At 38.2% G+C, this 19,612-nt stretch overlaps 1 protein-coding gene across 2 annotated transcripts in view; it reads right to left on the reverse strand.

Moving 5' to 3' along the window:
• Window positions 1-19,612, reverse strand: part of LOC136864642 (maternal protein tudor) — a 356,675-nt gene that overhangs the window by 233,213 nt on the left and 103,850 nt on the right. Inside the window, exon 1 of one of the 2 annotated variants that reach the window (XM_067141906.2) lies at window positions 2,907-2,946. The exons of the other annotated variant lie outside the window; for it this stretch is intronic. The gene's annotated coding sequence lies outside the window, so the exon portion shown is untranslated. Of the gene's footprint in view, window positions 1-2,906; window positions 2,947-19,612 lie in introns of those variants that run through there. 2 annotated transcript variants of the gene reach the window in all.

Consider the following 19,612-nt stretch of genomic DNA (forward strand, 5'->3'; position numbering starts at 1 on the left):
CATCAAGGAGAAGCAAGCTTTAGCCGAGAAGAGATCCCTTCCCCAGGCCCAGGCTCAAGATGTCAAAGAAACCCAGATCTTCCTACCAGGCCAACAAGTACTGCGACGTAACCACCCAGTCAGTAATAAGATTGGAGGGTTTCACGCAGGTCTCGCACCTAAGTGGGTTGGTCCCGTCGAGGTGGATAAGCAGTTGGACCACGGGGTCTACTTCCTACAGACCAACCCTCCTGTCAAGGTCCACGCATCGGAGTTGCGGCGAGTCAGCCAACCACTGCACCTACAGAGTAAGCCTGGTACTACCACAGGTCCACCTGGAGGAGAGGCTACTAATGATACAGCAAAATCTGGTCATCGTGAGGGGAATGCATCGAATATCATCGAGGAAGAGGCTGGCAGCGAGGCACCCCCAACACGGCACAATCCGGTCAGGAGGAGGAGAGCACATCCAGCGACGTCAAGGAAGAAAGAAGTTACAATCTACGACCAAGGCAAAGTCAAAGAGTGTGAGAGACAGTTGAAATTGTTTCAAGTTATAGGGGGGATAATGATACAAGTGTAATGAACTGATATAACTTGAAAACAATATTCTTTAACCCATGGGTAAATAATGGCTATATCAAGCTCAAATTATTATTATTATTATTATTATTATTATTATTATTATTATTATTATTATTATTATTATTACTTGTAGTGTATGGCTATGAAGTGTTTACATCCACTTATTAGTATCATTATTATTTGCAATCGCATTGTTTGTGAGGTTATATCATGAAACATGTGCTATTATGAGTTTAGTTAATGTAAGAACTTGTAATTAATAGCATATAATTTATTATTACCTTTATATATGGTGCGTAATCCACTAGAGTATTGTGCAACACATTGTAAGATCCAGAATAACACTAGGTAAGACAGGAACTATGGAGAACCTTCCTTCGAATTGTAACTATGTATTAAGCACTCTAGAATTTACTAGAAGATATGCTGTGACATACCCTTCTAGAAGCCTGTCCAGGGAAGATATATAAGGAAGTGGTCTTGATGGTGGAGTGGAGTTATTGGTTAGCTGGAGTTGTTTATGTGAACACGTGTTGTGTTTAGGCTGTCATGCTAATGTAAGCAGTCAGCAGTCAACTGTTTCAAGGTTGCAATCTCCATGTGCTTCGTGATAGGCAGTTGTTAAAGATGGTAGTTTGTTGATATGCGTGGTTTGTTTGTGACGGCAGTTGGTTATGTTATGTGTGATTAATGTGTAAATAATTAATTGTAAAGAAAAATCAGTGTACACAAGTTGACAGCATTTTGTGTGCATCTTTGAGAATACATCGGTATGTCTACCTTTTTCCTTCACTACCATGCACACTCACTCTATTTGTCTCTCTGCTCTGTATGACTTGCGTAGCATCTAATTTTCAGTCTTGTTCAATCATTTGATTTGGATCCAGTCTTAGATCAAAAGGTTAATTTTGATGTGACAAATCATTTCCCTTCGTTTTTCCTGTATATTTTCAGCATTTTTTATTTCCCTGTGCTTTCCCTGTTTTTCCAGAAAATGGGTACCCTGTAAATTTGAGTATTTAGTTTTCCAACTCGAAAGAAAATTTGTTGCTGATGTTTTGGATATTTTAGACTGATGAACCTGATAAAAAGCTAAAAAGTGTCTTCGTGGTATCTATTGCCAAAGCGACTATAAACAAAATCTCGTGATTCTTGCGCCTATTAGATGACAGTGGTGCTGACATCAGTATAATTCCAGTTTCAAATAATAAATAGCAGCAGTTCATCAGACTGCAAGTTTTTTGCTGCAAATGGAAGTGAAATTTCCACTTTTGGCATAAGAGTTTTAAATATTGACCAATGACTTTGTTGTGAATTACGATGGCCATCTGTGGTTGCGAAAGTGAGTAGATGTATACTAGATGCCAATGTTTTACAACATTTGAATTTGCTAGTGGATCTCAAAAAAGAAACAGTTTGCTACATGGTACCACACTAATGTCAAATAATGGCAGTATATGTGGTATATCAGAATGTAACCGTGTAAGTACTGAGTAAAATTCGCATATGTTTTCAGATATACTTTGCCAATTTCCTAATATGACAAGACTAACACAGAATAGTGGCAACTGGTCAGGAACTCTGCCAGTGTTGACCGTGTTGTCATGTTTGTGCTCACTCCAGGCTGTATTGCTAACACGCAGACTTGGAATGGAAAATACTGGTGGGTATATAAGTTTAAATTGAAGAATAACCTAAGTGAGATATTGAATGTTAGCAGCTCACTTTCTTTTCTTTTTTTTTCCTTTACGTCACACCGACACAGGTAGGTCTTAGGGCGACGATGGGATAGGAAAGGGCCAGGAATGGGAAGAAAGAAGTTGTGGCCTTAATTAGGGTACAGCCCGAGCATGTGTCTGGTGTGATAGTGGGAAACCAAGGAAAACTATCTTCAGGCCTGCCGACAGTGGGATTCAGCAGCTTACCCTGCTTATACCTAAAACAACACACACATTTATATATCGACTATTACCCCGATAAAATGTCATCCCCTATCACATAATAACAGTACAAGATCCCACACCCTCAAATCCAAATTAATGCGTACTCATAAGCAAAACCACTCAACATTATTACCAGTAAAACAGAAGAGCTCAAAAAGTAGCCATGCTAATCCAGTCTAATGGCAGGCAGAGTCAACTTTTATAACATAATCAATATTTATAGCATACATTCGCCCTATTCTAAGGGTTTCTTCAGTGCATAGATTCTTTAGATCAACATACATACATATATTTTCCATTATAGACTGTTAAGCTTTTCAGTGTTCAGTCTGCAAGCCTCTGTGAATTGCTAAATACTGCCACTAGTTCTGTGGCCTCATTTAGTTCTGTACCTCTTACCTTTAAACCATTAGAAACAGAGTCTAACCATCGTTGTCTTGGTCTCCCTCTATCTCTCTTACCCTCCATGACCGAGTCCACTATTATCTTAGATAACTTATCCTCCTCCATTTGCCTCACGTGACTCCTCCGTCTAAGCCAGTTTGTGCATACAACATCATCAACTGAGTTCATTCCTAACTTAGCCGTTATCTCCTCATTCCGAGCACCCTCTTGCCATTGTTGTTTGTAGCAGCGATCTCGCTACTTTCATGACTCTTACTTCTAACTCACTGCATTGACTTTGCTGCACCTTGATTCATTGTCGCCTGCTGTACTACCATCCTGGGAGAACACACGTCCTACATACATACATACATACATACATACATACATACATTATCATTATAGACTGTTATGCCTTTCAGCGTTCAGTCTGCAAGCCTCTGTGAATTTACTAAACGTCACCACAATCCTCGATTTGCAACTAGTGTTGTGGCCTCATTTAGTTCTATACCTATTATCTTTAAATCGTTAGAAACCAAGTCTAACCATCGTCGTCTTGGTCTACCTCTACTTCTCTTACCCTCCATAGCAGAGTCCATTATTCTCCTAGGTAACCTATCCTCCTCCATTCGCCTCACATGACCCCACCACCGAAGCCAGTTTATGCGTACAGCTTCATCCATCGAGTTCCATTCCTAAATTAGCCTTTATCTCCTCATTCTGAGTACCCTCCGGCCATTGTTCCCACCTGTTTTTTACCAGGAATCATTCTTGCTACTTGCATGTCTGTTACTTCTAATTCATGAATAAGATATCCTGAGTCCACCCAGCTTTCGCTCCCATAAAGCAAATCCTTGAAAATCCTTGAAATTATCTACCTGTTCCAGTTTTGTATTCCCAACCTGACAGGCAATTGCCTTAGGTCTCAACCGCCTGAGCACAGGAAAGGTCACGACTCATAATGTGTCAGACATGCCCACTCCCATTCTACAGCAACTGGTATCCCGACTCTCAGCACCACATACTAGGCCACTCAGCCATTGCCCATGGTTCACAAACTAGGATACAACTACAGTAACCCACATAATGAACATTATAAAATGATATAATCCAATGATAACAAAACATATACACTGATATAGTTCAATCAACATATAAAAACACTGCATCATGCCAATTTTTTGAAATTATGAAGTCTTTAATACCAATTAAAATAGGATACTGAATGACAATTTTTAATTTGTTTTGAAGATTTTTAATTTGAGAAACTTCTCACTCTATAGTGTTATACATGATGATTGAGCTATTTCAGTGCATCTGCTGAGTTTCTGGTGAATGGAGGAGGATAGGTTACCTAGGAGAATAATGGACTTGGTTATGGAGGATAAGAGAAGTAACCAAGGCGACGATGGTTAGACTAAGTTTCTAATGATTTAACCTCCTCGGGCCCCGCGTAACCTATAGGTTACATAGATTCCCAATTTTTTATCTCGGTCGCCAAGCAGTGCAGGCCACTACTAATGATTCCAATACCATCTCAGAGAGTGCAGCATCGGCTATGCTGACTTTCAGACACTTATCTCGCCATAGTTGGTCACAATGAATGTTTACAAAATGGAGTCCACTAGTTATTGGCGGAAATCGCATCACAGTGAAAGTAAGTACACTTTTCCAGTAATAATAACAGTTCTAGTATTCTAAAAAGGAGTAGTAATGATTCTACAAGTTCACTAATACGCAATTCATGTGTAATTTTATAGGAATCGGCAAAGTGTAACGAACAGTGGCTTATCTTGTATTGATGTAACCTATAGGTTACAGTGGGTCTCACTTGAAGTAATATTTTATACAATGTTTGTTTCTTTTTTTTAGGCCTTGATTCCAATGCGATTCTGGAAATTGTCAATGGGGGCATGTCCGATATGTCAGACCTTTCTGACGACGAAGATGAAAGAACTTTTGTCACTTTACTTCCTGTACCCCCCGACGGAACATGTGTTCAGGAGGAGGATGAAGAAGATGGCGAAGGAGAAAATGATCAAGAAAGTGTCCAGTAAGAGGGTATCTGGAAAACGTCTGATGTATTTGAACCATTTGCCCCAGCACCTCCACCAGAACCTGTACAAGAGCCAAAAATACTCCCCCCTCTCTCAAGATTCTACAGATACGTTGGAAGCAACATATTTGCCACATTGACGGAGTTTACAAACCGCAGATACCTACGTGACGAAGGGATTTGTTTGGATGCCACAGTAGAAGAGATGAGGAACTTTTTTGCTGCCACCATTATTATGTCTTATTTGAAATATCCCCGTATACGAATGTATTGGGCCAGGAAGACCCGGGTCCCACAGATTGTGGACAAATTATCAAGAGCAAGATATTTCAAGATAAGGAGCAACCTGAAACTTGTAGATGACACAGAAATGGATGCAAATGAAAAATTGAGCGACAAGTATTGGAAATTGAAACCACTGATCAAAAACATTCAGCAGGCTTGCCTAGATAACCCACGAAGAGATAAACATTCCACTGATGAACAAATAGTACCATTCTGGGGGCAGGTAGTTATGCGTCAGTTTGTCAGAGGAAAGCCAAATCCATGTGGCCTGAAAAATTTTGTCTGTTCTGCTCCAGTTGACTTTTTTTTGTATGAAGGAAAGGGAGATAGTATTCTGAATGATGCTGCATTTCAAAATCTGGATATCGGTGCAAAAGTGGTAATTCGATTATGCAGATCTCTACCACCTGGCTCGGCAGTATACATGGACAGATTTTTCATTTCAGTTCATCTGTTGGATATTCTCCATTCTGAGTGTGAAGTAAAAGGCACAGGAACTTTGCAAAAAAAAACAGGATACCGACTGATGAGCTTCGGACTGATTCTGAAATGAGAAGGGTAAGAAGAGGAACTCATGATATGTTAGTGAGAGATGACGGTCAAGTAGCCACTGTTAAATGGTATGACAACAAGCCTGTCATTTTAGCTTCCAGTGAAGTAGGGGCTCAGCCAGTGAATCAGTGTCGTCGCTGGTGCAGGAAAACAAAAGAATATATTTTTGTAGATTGTCCTCAGATTGTCCTCTCATACAACGAAAATATGGGAGGAGTGGATTTTTTAGATCGAGTTATAGCAATGTATCGAATTCTTCCTCGTACCAAAAAATGGACCATACAATTGATATTCCACCTGACTGATTTTGTTCTGGCTGCTTTGTGGATAGAACATAGACGAGCTGAAGCTGCAGAAAAAACACCCAAGAGGGAGAAGCTTGACTTTTTGGCCTTTCGAGTAGAGGTGGCTCACTCTTTAATGAACTCACAGTCACAAGTTGAGATGGAAGAGAAAGATGAAACAAACAGAACCACATTTGGAATGTTCCCCCAAAAAAGGAAGGCAACAACATTTCTACCTCACGACAGCCTCCGCAAAAAGAATGCTGATCACCTGCCAGAAATCCCGGAAAATGTGAAACCTTCCCGCTGCCGTCTGCCAGGGTGTGACAGTCCTAAATGTAGGGTCATGTGTTCCACTTGTAAGGTGTTTCTGTGTATGAATGCAAATCGGAACTGCTACAAAGTTTTCCATGAATCATGATTTCTTGTATTTGACTTATGTACTTTTAGTGTGTTGACTCATTCAACCTAAATTTGTATGAAAGTTTATTTTTCTCCATTTATTTTGAGGTATTTTAATATAGAGAACTGATGTTTATCTTTAGTGCATTTTAAAGTACCCAACATTGTACAAAGAAAATATCCCATAGTTTTCCATGACCAACATTAAGACCCACAGTAACCTATAGGTTACATACAGTATTGGGGCAGTAAATAGTTTCAAATTCAATATCGTGGTTTTTTTTTTTGTAAAACTGATATTTCTAGCATCCCAAAATTCTAAAATTTGTATTCAAAACGATTTTGCTCGGACCATGGGCCCGAGGAGGTTAAAGATAAAAAGTACAGAAGTAAACAATGCTACAGAGCTGAATAAAAATAGAGGATTGTGGAGGAATTTAGTAAATTCACAGAGGTTTGCAGACTGAACGCTGAAAGGCAGTCTATTAAGATGATGTATTATTTCTGGCTGTTCAATGTATATTGCATTTATGATGATATCATTATTATTATTATTATTATTATTATTATTATTATTATTATTATTATTATTATTATTATTATTCAACATCAGTTCGAATTGCTAATGATCTTAATAATGATAAGGTGTTCGAATTTGCGGCTAAAGCAGAACCAGGAGTTTCGGCATAATTTAATTTGGTTGCTGATTATTACCACGAATGTTTATCTGAAATTGTTCCAAATTGGAAGCTGTGAAATTGGCTTTACTTGTAGTTCACCACATTAAACAAAACGCAGTAGCCAAGCATTGGGACTGTCAACTGGTACCCCAGGGCTTTAAGAAAAAAGCTACTAATTCAATATAGGTCTACGTCTCGAGATTAGAGTGGCAAAACGTGCATAACTCCCAGTCGGTATTCGAAAATAAATAAATAAAAGAAGCACGACTGCAGACATTGTAACCGCCAGTTTTATGTGGAATCTGAACCACAATGATGCTAATAATTTAACAAATTCCACATGCACTGATCCAGATTCCAATCGCGGCCGCCTTAGCGAGAAGCCAGTAACAATGTCACTCGGCTATCACGGCTGGATTTAGAAATTGGATCTCTCCCGGTGTCTTGTCGTGAAACGTGATATGCTCTCGGCGACGGAAGTAAGAGTCGAGACATCACTGAAACCCTGGGTATTTCATGAACGCGAAGAAAGAATAGCCTAAAGTCAATATTTGTAAGGTATTAAAATATGGGAACAATGTAAGTGGCAAATAAATCGTACAAAATTTACCGTTGAAACTACTGTTTTGCCAATTACATAGCTGTGACAACTCTTGCACTGAATATATTACAAGAGACTGACGGGTTTATTTTACGAATGCTGAAATTTCTGGACAGCTGAATATCTTCCTACATTCATTCAAACACCCTCAAACCCGTATTTTTCTCACACACAAACACACCCACACGCAAAAACACGTCTTTAACTGTAAATTTAACAGATGACAGTTTTATTTCGACGCCTCAGATTTCGCTAAGCTTTTGACGTTACATTTGTCCTTCATATAAATCAACCCAACAACCAGCAAGAAGTCTGTAGAATACATAAAATCTCCCATGGCCCCTACCGTTCTTTGCGGCCGAGGTTGGAAGACGAATCAACATTGACTGCAGGGTGCTTCCGCAGCAATGACATGTTAGCAAACGTGCGTTTGATGCCAACACCGTCAACTTAAAACACAACTACAGAACACAGAGCAGCCGCTCCAGTGACGGGATTCTTCCGAGGCTGCCAGGTCATTACAAGTGACGTCACTAGCTCCGGTCACCGAACCTTGCCTCAGGCTACAAGAGTGACTCATTTCTTTCATTAAGCGAGACCGCGAGCCGCAACGCTCTCTCTCTCTCTCTGTTTCACACGATCCAACTCGGACATTTTCCCTCTTCCTCAATAAATTCTATTCAACACCAATATCATACCTGGTGAGAGCTCGAGTCATTTCATGACCATGATAACTCATTCCCTAACCATTCATCATAAAACTGACTCCCACATTAAAATTTGCCCAAAAAAAAGCTGAATGGAACAAACCGGCTATGACAGCAGTACAGTACATAATATATGAACTGTGCCTCTATTTGTGATAACCAATCCACAGAATTGCTACTTTTATTTTTCAACATTAGTTATCTATGACAAACAAATTAAATTCCTTTTAAAAACTGTGTTGGATCGATAGCCTTTAAAAGCAAATTGCTTTAGCGATTGGTATCCAGTGGCGTAACTAAGTTCTCAGATGCCCCAGTACTGAAGGTCCAAATGAGAGCCCCTAACTGCTTTTGCCAAGTGCAAATTTAGGAGTTTTGAATTAATGTATATAGGCATTATATTATTATTATAGATTAGATTTAACCATTCATAAAGAATTATGCAGAGGTTTTACAAATTTGAAGAACAATGGTATCAAATAATAAAATGCTCATTGTTTGATTTAATGTTTTATTTTTCTAAATGTTGGGCTTCACTTAGGCCTATCATTACATTAAGATCAACAGGATCGGAACACGTGTTACTTCAGACTTAAGTTAAGGTCTTACCACCAAATCAAACCAAACTAAAATAATAATAATAATAATAATAATAATAATAATAATAATAATAATAATCCATGCCCGGTCAGCTTGTGGGGGTCTAGCTCTGAACTGAGTAGGAGTTAGGCATAACTCTATGTAAGACACTGGGAATTTTTAGCAAAAATATAGTTTGTACTTTTGTTGATTTCAAAAAGGCCTATGATTCACTTGATCGTCAATCACTGTTTCAGATATTAAAAGAACAGGGTCTAGACCGGAAAACACTCGCAATTGTAAAAGAGACATTGACAGACACAAAATCTAAGGTTAAATTCATGGGGGAAATCTCAGACCCTTTTCCGATCAAAACAGGAGTAAGACAGGGAGATGGGCTCTCTCCACTACTCTTCAACTGCGCCCTTGAAAAGGTAATACAGGAATGGCGCAAACAGAAGTCTGTCCTCAAGATTGACCAACCAATCACTCTTGGTAGGGGCAAATTAGCAGTAGACTGCCTGGCATTTGCGGACGATCTGGCAATCTTAACTCGTGACGTTTCAACAGCCATAAACCAGATCGAACTCCTGAAAGAAACAGCGGAAAAAGTCGGCCTCCAAATATCGTTTGAAAAAACTGAATACATGACCTGCAGCAAGGAAGCCCCTAAATTCATGGAGACAAAATATGGCAAAATAAATCGGGTCCAGCAATTCAAATATCTCGGTGAAATAATTCAGGAGAATGGAATAGAAACAAAAGCCAACGAAGTTAGATGCCAAAAAATGGAAACTGCATATAGACTCACCCAAAATATCTATAACAAAAAGTGTCTCTCCAAGCATGAAAAACTAAGACACTATAATACAGTAATAAAACCAGAATGCCTCTATGGATCAGAGACACTAATTTTGAACAGGAAAACTGATCTAGAAAATATTCAGAAAAAGGAACGCAAGATCATTAGAAAAATTTTAGGCCCAAAACTCGTAGATGAACAGTACCGCCTTAGAGGGAAACAGGAAATCAAACAATTTTCTAACATTCACAGCGACATCAGAAAACGCAGATTAAGATTCTTTGGACATATAAAAAGGATGAACCCAGATAGACTTACCAAGTAAATAGTTGAATTTTATGAAAACGGAAGTAAAGCCAAAACGGACACAATAAAATGGATTGGCGAAATTAAAACAGATCTCAAACTGGCAGGAATTACACCTGAAGACATCCAAAGCCGGGTTATCTTCAGAGCCAAAGTTCATAAGTGGCAAGTTGACCAAGAGGAGGAACCAAGGAAGAAGACCGGAACAACATGGTCTCAAGAGAGAAAAGAAGCACACAGCAAACGAATGAAGGAAGTGTGGGCACAAAGAAAGGCAAATGCCTGTCTCTAAGTACTTTGCGTAGTCCTAATGGGCTCATTCGCAAATAATAATAATAATAATAATAATAATAATAATAATAATAATAATAATAATAATAATAATAATAATAATAATAATAATAATAATAATAATAATAATCTTTTCAAAATAAATTAACTGAACATTTTGTAAAATTAAAATATTCAAATATTATTTAACTACATTACTAGTAGGCATTAGGTAGTAAATGTGAACATTTTTCAAAAGGGCAGTTTAAAGTAATAAAAACAAAGACTAAAATTTAACAAAGTTCAATGTGCAAATTTTCTTGATATCAGGAAAATAAGTTCAACAGTAAAAAATTGATCAAAATTGAGATTTGAAAATTTTATTTCTAGATTTTATACCAGCAAATATACAAATTTTATCAATGTTCATCTGTCATAAGGGCCCTTTCATTTTCTATTGACAATAGAGCCAAACCACTTAGGCACTCTTGAGTCACAGCACTTCTAAGGTAAGTTTTAGATCAGTTTTAATTTAGAAAATGATTTTCAGCTTTGGGCACCACAACATGATTACTTGATTCATGAACCAGAAAATTTCCAAAGAAAAGCAGCTCGATTTGTTCTGGGTGATTTCCGACAAAAGGGTACCGTTACAAAAATGTTGCAAAGTTTGGGCTGGGAAGACTTTTCTTTTTAATTTGCTTTACGCCGCACCGACACAGATAGGTCTTAAGGCGACAATGGGAAAGGAAAGGCCTAGGAGTAGGAAGGAAGCGGCCGTGGCCTTAATTAAGGTACAGCCCCAACATATGTCTGGTGTGAAAATGGGAAACCACGGAAAATTATCTTCAGGGCTGCCGACAGTGGAGTTCAAAACCACTATCTCCCGGATGCAAGCTCACAGCTGCGCACCTCTAACCACACAGCCAACTCGCCTGGTCTTGGGAGAAAGAAGACAAGCTGCTCGACTAAGTGGAATGCTACAAACCATCACTCTCATTTTTGTTCCGTATTGAAAACAGCGATCTCACTTGGTTTACAAAAGGAGTATATTTATTACCCCACCTATTCAATACAATTGATACCACGTTATGTATTTAAATAAACATAGTAATTCTAAATTTTAAGGGGACATGTTTCGCCCTTCTTTTATTGGGCATCATCAGCCTTATTTAATCTTAAAACAAGAATTGTTTAGAGGACATTGACATTTATAATTTATAAAAACTGAACTGTGATTTCTTAAGGTAATAACACTAAGGTATGGTAGTTATAAAATATGATGTTAAGGCATAACATATACAACACATGTTAAAATCATTGTAAACCAAATTTAAAATCTTTGTCCAAAAGAAAATTTGTGTCATATAAAATTCTAAAAACAGTACATGTCTGACACTGAAGTGGAACCTCTTGTCAAGAAAATCCGAGCATATGCTTACTTGGGACAGTTGTCAACACAAGTCTTCAATAGACTAGAATGGTTGAAGCATTGAGGTTGAATTATGTTTATTCTCTGCAAACCGACAATAATTTTTGGATCAATCAACTTAATAAGATAATTCAAAACATTCGCCTTTTCTCCTGGCCAATATTTTTAGTGTATTCTGAGTAAGAAGACGCGGCTTTGTGCTGATAGTGCGATGAGGTGTATCGTTGTCGGTAGACACGAGTCTAGGTAGCAGATCAATCCAACGATAAGAACCTTGAGATGTAAATTATGATTATTAACTTTTACTCAATGAATAAACGAAGGTGCACAAAGTATGCCAGGGACTTAGAACTACAAATTATCGGAACACAGTAATCTGCTGATTCTTGTATTTGTTTGCTCAACTATTACATACTCTTTGATCTCATCGGAATTCAGCAAAGAATCATCAACAATCCAAAGACTGTTGAGTAATTATCCAGTGAAATGCCGTGTATTCTCTTTAACTTCTTTTTAAATTGAAGTTTAGAGCCGTATTGTGTTATTTAATTGAATAAATTATTACCTTCATGATAGTTTGAATGGATGTCTATAGGAAATACCGGAAAAGCTGCGGAAGTTACAACTCCTTATGATAATCTGCCTTTGTAATCATTATACCAACGAACCTATAGATATTGAAATATAATATGAATAAAAGTTAATATTATTACCTAAATTATTTCCTAAACCTAAATTCAAAACAAAGTACAGCTAGCTAGCCTACTTAACCTAGAAAAGTAATCTACTGAACACCAACTGAAACGCTTGTTATAAAATTCAAATAAATATCACTACTTCCAATTTCTACCAACAAGCACTTAACACCAATGGATCAATTTGAGATAAGGAACCATATTCCAGGAATGATTGAGTCAAAAGTTAAGAAAACTTCTACTCATTAAAGTCCGTTTACCTGCACAAGTTTCACAAGCTGTTCAATTTACAACAAATGTTCAAAATGGCATCCCCCTGCATCAATGCCAGCATGGCATCGTTGCACATACTTCTGTAGTACCCATTCGAATATCCCTGGTGTCGTTTGAACTGTTAAGAATGGACGGATGTTAAACAACTTGGATTTTAATAACTCAAACGTTTCCGGGCTATGGTTCCTTATCTCAAATTGATCAATTTGCGGTCCTCCATCATCCCTGAAAGTTTGTAATATCATCATGGATACACCCTGTACAGCTGAAAAGCACTGAAACAAACAATGTCCAGCAAATACATGAAGAGTTTGAAGTAATACTTCTTTACTCTTTCTCGTGCAATAGGATATGCATCCATTTATCCATCACTCTTATCTACTCCACCCATATTCTTATTGTAATCCACTGCTAGCTTGGGTTTTTGTTACACTTTGTTCCTTTTGTCAACGTCTATGAAGGTCTCGCCATGAATCATACTAATCATAGTAACTTCCCTCTTATCATTCCGGAGCAGGACCATAATCTTGTCCTTATATCTGGCAATGTATTCACCTTTCTTCAAGCGTTAATTCTTGAGAACATCAGGTACCTCAAGGCGATTTATAAGCATCGTTCTCACCATATCAGTGTTCATGCTACATAAAGTTTCAGCTAACTGGACACTGGAATGTCAGTTATCTAGATACACTGTGTGTCCTTTGTTCAGTAGTTCATGTGACAGTTCCAGGACTACTCTACTTGATATAGGAGTATCGGGATACAAATTCCCGAAGTCTGTATCCTTCCCAGTGTATAAAATAAAATTCCAAACGTACCCTGAACAACTCTAACAAAGAACAAACAATTTGAAACTAAAGAGACTCTCTTTTCGATGGTATGAATTTTTTCTACAGCAGCCTTCCTTTCCATAGCACTAGCAATCCATACACATAAATGTTTTCCTGTGGTGTATACAATTCTTGGCACTTCTTACAAACTGGATTCAAAACAGGCAAGATTTTGAATAACTTCCCACTCTTGTTGGCATCGTAAGTCTTACTATCAACAAAATTTCAACAATAACAAACACATTTTCTTACTCATCACTTTGTTGAAGAATGGTGTTGAGATGGAATCCATGACACTAAAGTATAGTCTATAAGTAGGTTTCTTTGTTATTCCTTGAAAAATGAGAAGGGGTAGGAATAACTTCATCTCTCATGTAGTAGTTGAGTCTAATCCTGAGCTTGCGGCCGAGGTTTCAGAATCGTATGCACTTCGAAAAACTGTTCTGCGTATTTGACTGCTCACATGTCAGTTTGATTAATAATTAATGTTATATGTTTTATGTCCCACTAACTACTCTTTTACAGTTTTCGGAGACGCCGAGGTGCTGGAATTTAGTCCCGCAGGAGTTCTTTTACGTGCCAGTAAATCTACCGACACGAGGCTGACGTATTTGAGCACCTTCAAATACCACCGGACTGAGCCAGGATCGAACCTGCCAAGTTAGGGTCAGAAGGCCAGCGCCTTAACCATCTGAGTCACTCAGCCCGGCATCAGTTTGATTAGATCCTCTTCTATAAACTGGCTAAAATAATACAATGGTCTCAATTTATTGGAATCACTTACAGCAATATATATTTTGCTGTCTGATACAAACCTAAAAGGAGCACGAGGATTACTTTGGCTGAGAGGTGGTTGCATCACTTGTTGTAGGCAACCTAACATTTCTCCCTCTTCCTCATTTTCAGAAGCAAGTTCACTGTCACTTTCACCACGTGCTATTATTGCTATCCAAAGACTTGTCATCTAATGCATCATCTGAACCAATGAGGTGAAGAATAGTTTCATGATCCAAACGAACGTGCTTAGCCATTATGTACGGAAGAAAATACAATGAAATATTGGCACGCACTGTGGCGCAACAAGTCTGGAACCTACTGACATCTATAAAGCGATCATAGAACTACACTCAACAACAATAAGAGATGAGACGACAAGTCCCGCCCAGCATATAACAATTTTCGAAGGCTCTAGACAAGTTAACGCGTCATTAGCCGATTGAGTAACAACTATTGATATATGAATTAACTCATCACGCCCGGTTAAGAGATTAAATTCTAAATAACATTTTAAGGAAAATAATATTTTCAGACAAGGCATACATGAATGTCAAAATTTTTCTTTCATAAATTTAGTATTGCTACACATTACTCCAAAGCAAATCTAAGTAAAACTTTCTAGCACTTTTATGTGATATACGAGGATTGGGGCAAAAGTCATGGCAACTATTTTTTTTCTTGAAGATACCAGTCTGGTTGGAAAATGTGACATATACAGATGAAAGGACAAGCTGTTAACTACATGTGTGGACAATGAATAGCACTGAAATATCGTAACACACTAATTTATTACGGTAGTATACAAGGTAATATGGCCTTCCCGGTGCAAAAGAATGACAACACATTACACATAAAGTTGACATGACAAACCTGGGCCTAAAGACCCTCAAAGTAGCCCCCTGTTACTGACACCACACGCTGCCAATGATGTGGGAGGTGCTGAATACCATCTGCCATGGCACATGCAAATGCACATCTCTACGAATATACAAAGGGGAAATAACATTACCATACTTTCAAAGAGAAAGCATACCTAGCTTACAAAGTCTCCTTTGCACTTATGCAATGCTGCACTAGTGTTGGCTACTGAATGTATGATTCGAAGCAGTGTATCGATTCATTCAAGTGTCCGAGTGAATCGATTCACAGGAACGGCGAGCTCACGGCACACGATTCAGCTTACTCCCAGTGGACAGTGCTGAGTGGCGCACTCACTGGACGTTGACGGGGAGCCGAGCTTCCGCTGCAGCGAGACAGTGAATCATGGCACATCGAAAGAATCGTGAACGAGCGCGGCTCAGTGAGACACATGATACACACGGCTCCTTATCGGCTCACTGGACACGCGGAGAGCCGAGCTTCCGCTGCAGCGAGACATACAGTGAGCCATGGTATACCGAAAGAATCGTGAACGAGCCGGCTCAGTAAGATACAAGATACACACGGCTCCTTATCGGCTCACTGCAGTGAGACATACAGTGAGCCATGCTACACTGAAAGAATTGTATGCTATAATGGACTCTCGAGCTCAGCTCATTTGTAAATAATACCCATTTGCATTCACTGTCCTCTTCTTACAGGGAGGTTTAAATAATTGATGGATTTATTTGCAGTGTTAAAGAGGTAGTCACAACATAATTCTGAAGTAGCTAGTAAGTAAGTAGGCTATTAGGTTATACTATTTATTAGTTTAATGAATCTTAGTATTATAACTTAGTGGACATTTGACAAATAAACTCGACTCTAGCCTGCCCTATGACTATGAGTCATGCTCATTACCACTTAAAAGTACCTGTTTTATATTGGGAAGAACGGCTCAGTATTCTCTCAGTTCATATGTCACATCGTTGCACAAGACTTCAATCATATGTGGACAGACGCAATACGTAGTAACAGTATGATGAATCAGAAAACCAGCGGGCTACTGTACATCTCGGGTAGCCTATACAAAATATGACGATTTAAAAAAATCCTCAGCTGATAGAAAACTACATATTTTCAAAAATGACTGAGCGAGTTGTCATGCGGTTAATATCGCGTGGCTATGCGCTTGCATTCGGGGGATGGTGGGTTCGAATCCCACCGTCGGCAGCCGTTAAGATGGTTTTCCGTAGTTTCCCATTTTCACACCGGTAAATGCTGGGACTGTACCTTAATTCAGGCCATGGCTGCTACCTTCCTAATCCTAACCTTTCCCACCCTGTGTCGCCGGAAACCTTCGATGTATAAGAGTAACTAACATTTTTTCTAAGAAAGGAGTTCATGGTATGAAGACCAGATGGCAGCTACGAGCACTGAATGCTGTTGCTGCTGTCTTACCAGCACATACTACACAGATGCAGTAGGAGCGGTGACCAATGAGCCGTGAATCGGATCACTGTATCGATTCAGTAACGTGAACGGAATCAAATGAATCGATTCAGTAAAATGAATCGAATGTCCCATCACTATGCTGCACATTTAAGGGTTAAAGTGTTCTTGTGTCATGAAGCACACTGTGAATGGGTTCATTTGACAAGCCTGAGTAATAAGTTCAACTCAGTCAAATGGAACATACACCATAGCTGTTTTTTTCATTCGCTCAATGAAAGCGAAGTTGCGATCACATGGCAGAAAGCTGTGACCACTGCACAAAACTTTCTGATTTACTCCAGTGAAGTATTTCAGTTGTATCACATAGTATAGCAAACTAAGTATTTTCCAGCTAATGTTCTGGCCTACACATCTGTCAGACCAGATTAGCAGCTTTCTTTCAATGCCATTCTGAAGAGATTTGAAGCTGTCTACCATGTATTTCAGTATGCACAATGCAATTTCAGATGATCCATGCTTTGCCACTATTTCATGCCACAGAAATATTGTTGCCTTTGCCACTACGGGCATAATGAACACAATGGTTGTAACTAGCATACGTCGTTAATAAAATACATTACTGTGATGCAATACCTGCTGCAAGTCGATATGTAAAACAATCAAAGAATGGCTTACTTCTGCAGCTTGACAATCTTCTGTTAACCTACTATAATACATTTCAGCTTTGCTTTGGTGTGCAGAACATTTATTGTGCAGACAGTTTATCTCATTTTCATTATCTGCATTAACAATCCTAACAAAATACAGATCACAAGTGGCACATGTATCAGACCGTGGCACTCCAAACTTTAAACTGAAGTCAGTATGAAAAACTTCCCTATACAGATGAAGCTTAACATTAGTCTCGTGGTATTTTTCCATAAACAAATTCTGCATTTCTTTATTAATAGTTCCGCAGGTAAATATTGCCTGCAAGTTTTGTCCCTACTGTAATGACTATCTTGTAATAGGAATGACCTGATGTGCTACCAAATTAATTCTTTATCCTCATCAGGTATTCTGTGAAGTCTGTAATGGGTACCTCGCTGGTCTTTCAGATCCGAATTTGATTTCAATTTGTTCTGTATAACCTGAAGGCATCTGGGAGTAACAGCATACACTTGGCAAAGCACCTTTTAATAAACCGGAATACCTTTACCTTGTTCAATGCTAATGAAATAATTAAAGGTACAGTGCCTCTTGGAAACAGATTCTTGTACCATTCTTCGCTTTTATCAGTTGGATTTCCATGCATTTGTGTGCTATAAAAGCTGTTTGTTCATCATGTGACATTTTATAGAATGCTAAAAATGCCCTTTCCTTTTTGTTTTGGTGTGAGGGTGTGACACTGTAGTATAGCACCTTCACATTAACATACTTTAGCCAAATAAGAGAGTAAGGTGTTAGGAATAACGTTACTCATATTTACGTATGCATATCTTATGAATTATGTGTACAATTTTCAGAATAACTTAATACGCCTAGGGAAAAACACTGAAAATAAAGGATAAGGGATAAACAACATTATTCCACTTACTGGGTTAGGTTTTGATTTCTCATCCCTAACACCACCATTTCTGCTTGCATAAGACTTCCTGCTGCTGTTCAGAACCTTCCTTTTATTATACTTCCATTCCTTAAAGTTTATGATCCTCTTCTTGCCTTTGTTTAACATTTTCAATGTGCTTGGAGAGACATATCTCCAAGGAATCAGCCATCTTGTGTGGATATACAACATTATTCCATGCAAACCAACATTTGAGCAATGATTGTATGGACTTCTTGTTCACTAGTTCACATACTGGTGCAGTAGTACACGAGGTTACAGATAAACAACCTTATTCCATTGAAACATCGCTGTGACAAAATGTGGCGCTTACAACATTATTCCAAGGAGCTCTTCAATTAGAGTTGAAACTGGCTTATTCTTGACTTTCATCCTAACAATCTTGTCTATGAAATGTCTATTGAATCCATTTTTACTCACAATAATATAGATAGTATTTAATTATTTCTTTTGATTTATGTCCGATAAAGGAATGTTATAGGCTTTATGGATTAAACTATAAAAAGTGGCTCTCTTGTGAGCTTCTGGATGCGTAGAATCTTGTTGAATTGCATTAACTGTTCGAGTGGGTTTTCTAAAGATGTTACAAAGTTTGTTCGAGTCGTAACTGATGGCGAGGTCCAGAAAATTTAGAGAATTATTAATTTTAGTTTCAGAAGTAAATTTAATCTGTGGATCCATCTTATTCAGCTGTTCCAATATGTCTGCTCCATTGGTGATATTGTGGTCAATAATGGCAAATGTGGATGCCATACGTGGACGACACGTTTGCCATTATTGACCACAATATCACCAATGGAGTGGACATATTGGAAATGCTGAATAAGACGGATCCACAGATTAAATTTACTTCTGAAACTGAAATTAATAATTCTCTAAATTTTCTGGACCTCACCATCAGTTACGACTCGAACAAACTTTCTTGTAACATTTTTAGAAAACCCACTCAAACAGTTAATGCAATTCAGCAAGATTCCATACATCCAGAAGCTCATAAGAGAGAGACTTTTTATAGTCTATTCCATAGAGCCTATAACATTCCTTTATCAGACATGAAACAAAAGAAATAGTTAAATACTATCTATTTTATTGCAAGTAAAAATGGATTCAATAGGCATTTCATAGACAAGATTGTTAGAAAAGTCAAGAATAACTCTAATTAAAGAATCTAAAAAGAAGGAAGATTGTTATGCACCCTTTACTTGTAGTTCACGAAATTACCAATATTTTTAAACAGCACAACAATACTGGTTTCCTTTAAGACAGTAAAT

This window comes from Anabrus simplex, chromosome 2 (genome assembly GCF_040414725.1).
Source record: "Anabrus simplex isolate iqAnaSimp1 chromosome 2, ASM4041472v1, whole genome shotgun sequence".
NCBI classification, from domain to species: domain Eukaryota; kingdom Metazoa; phylum Arthropoda; class Insecta; order Orthoptera; family Tettigoniidae; genus Anabrus; species Anabrus simplex.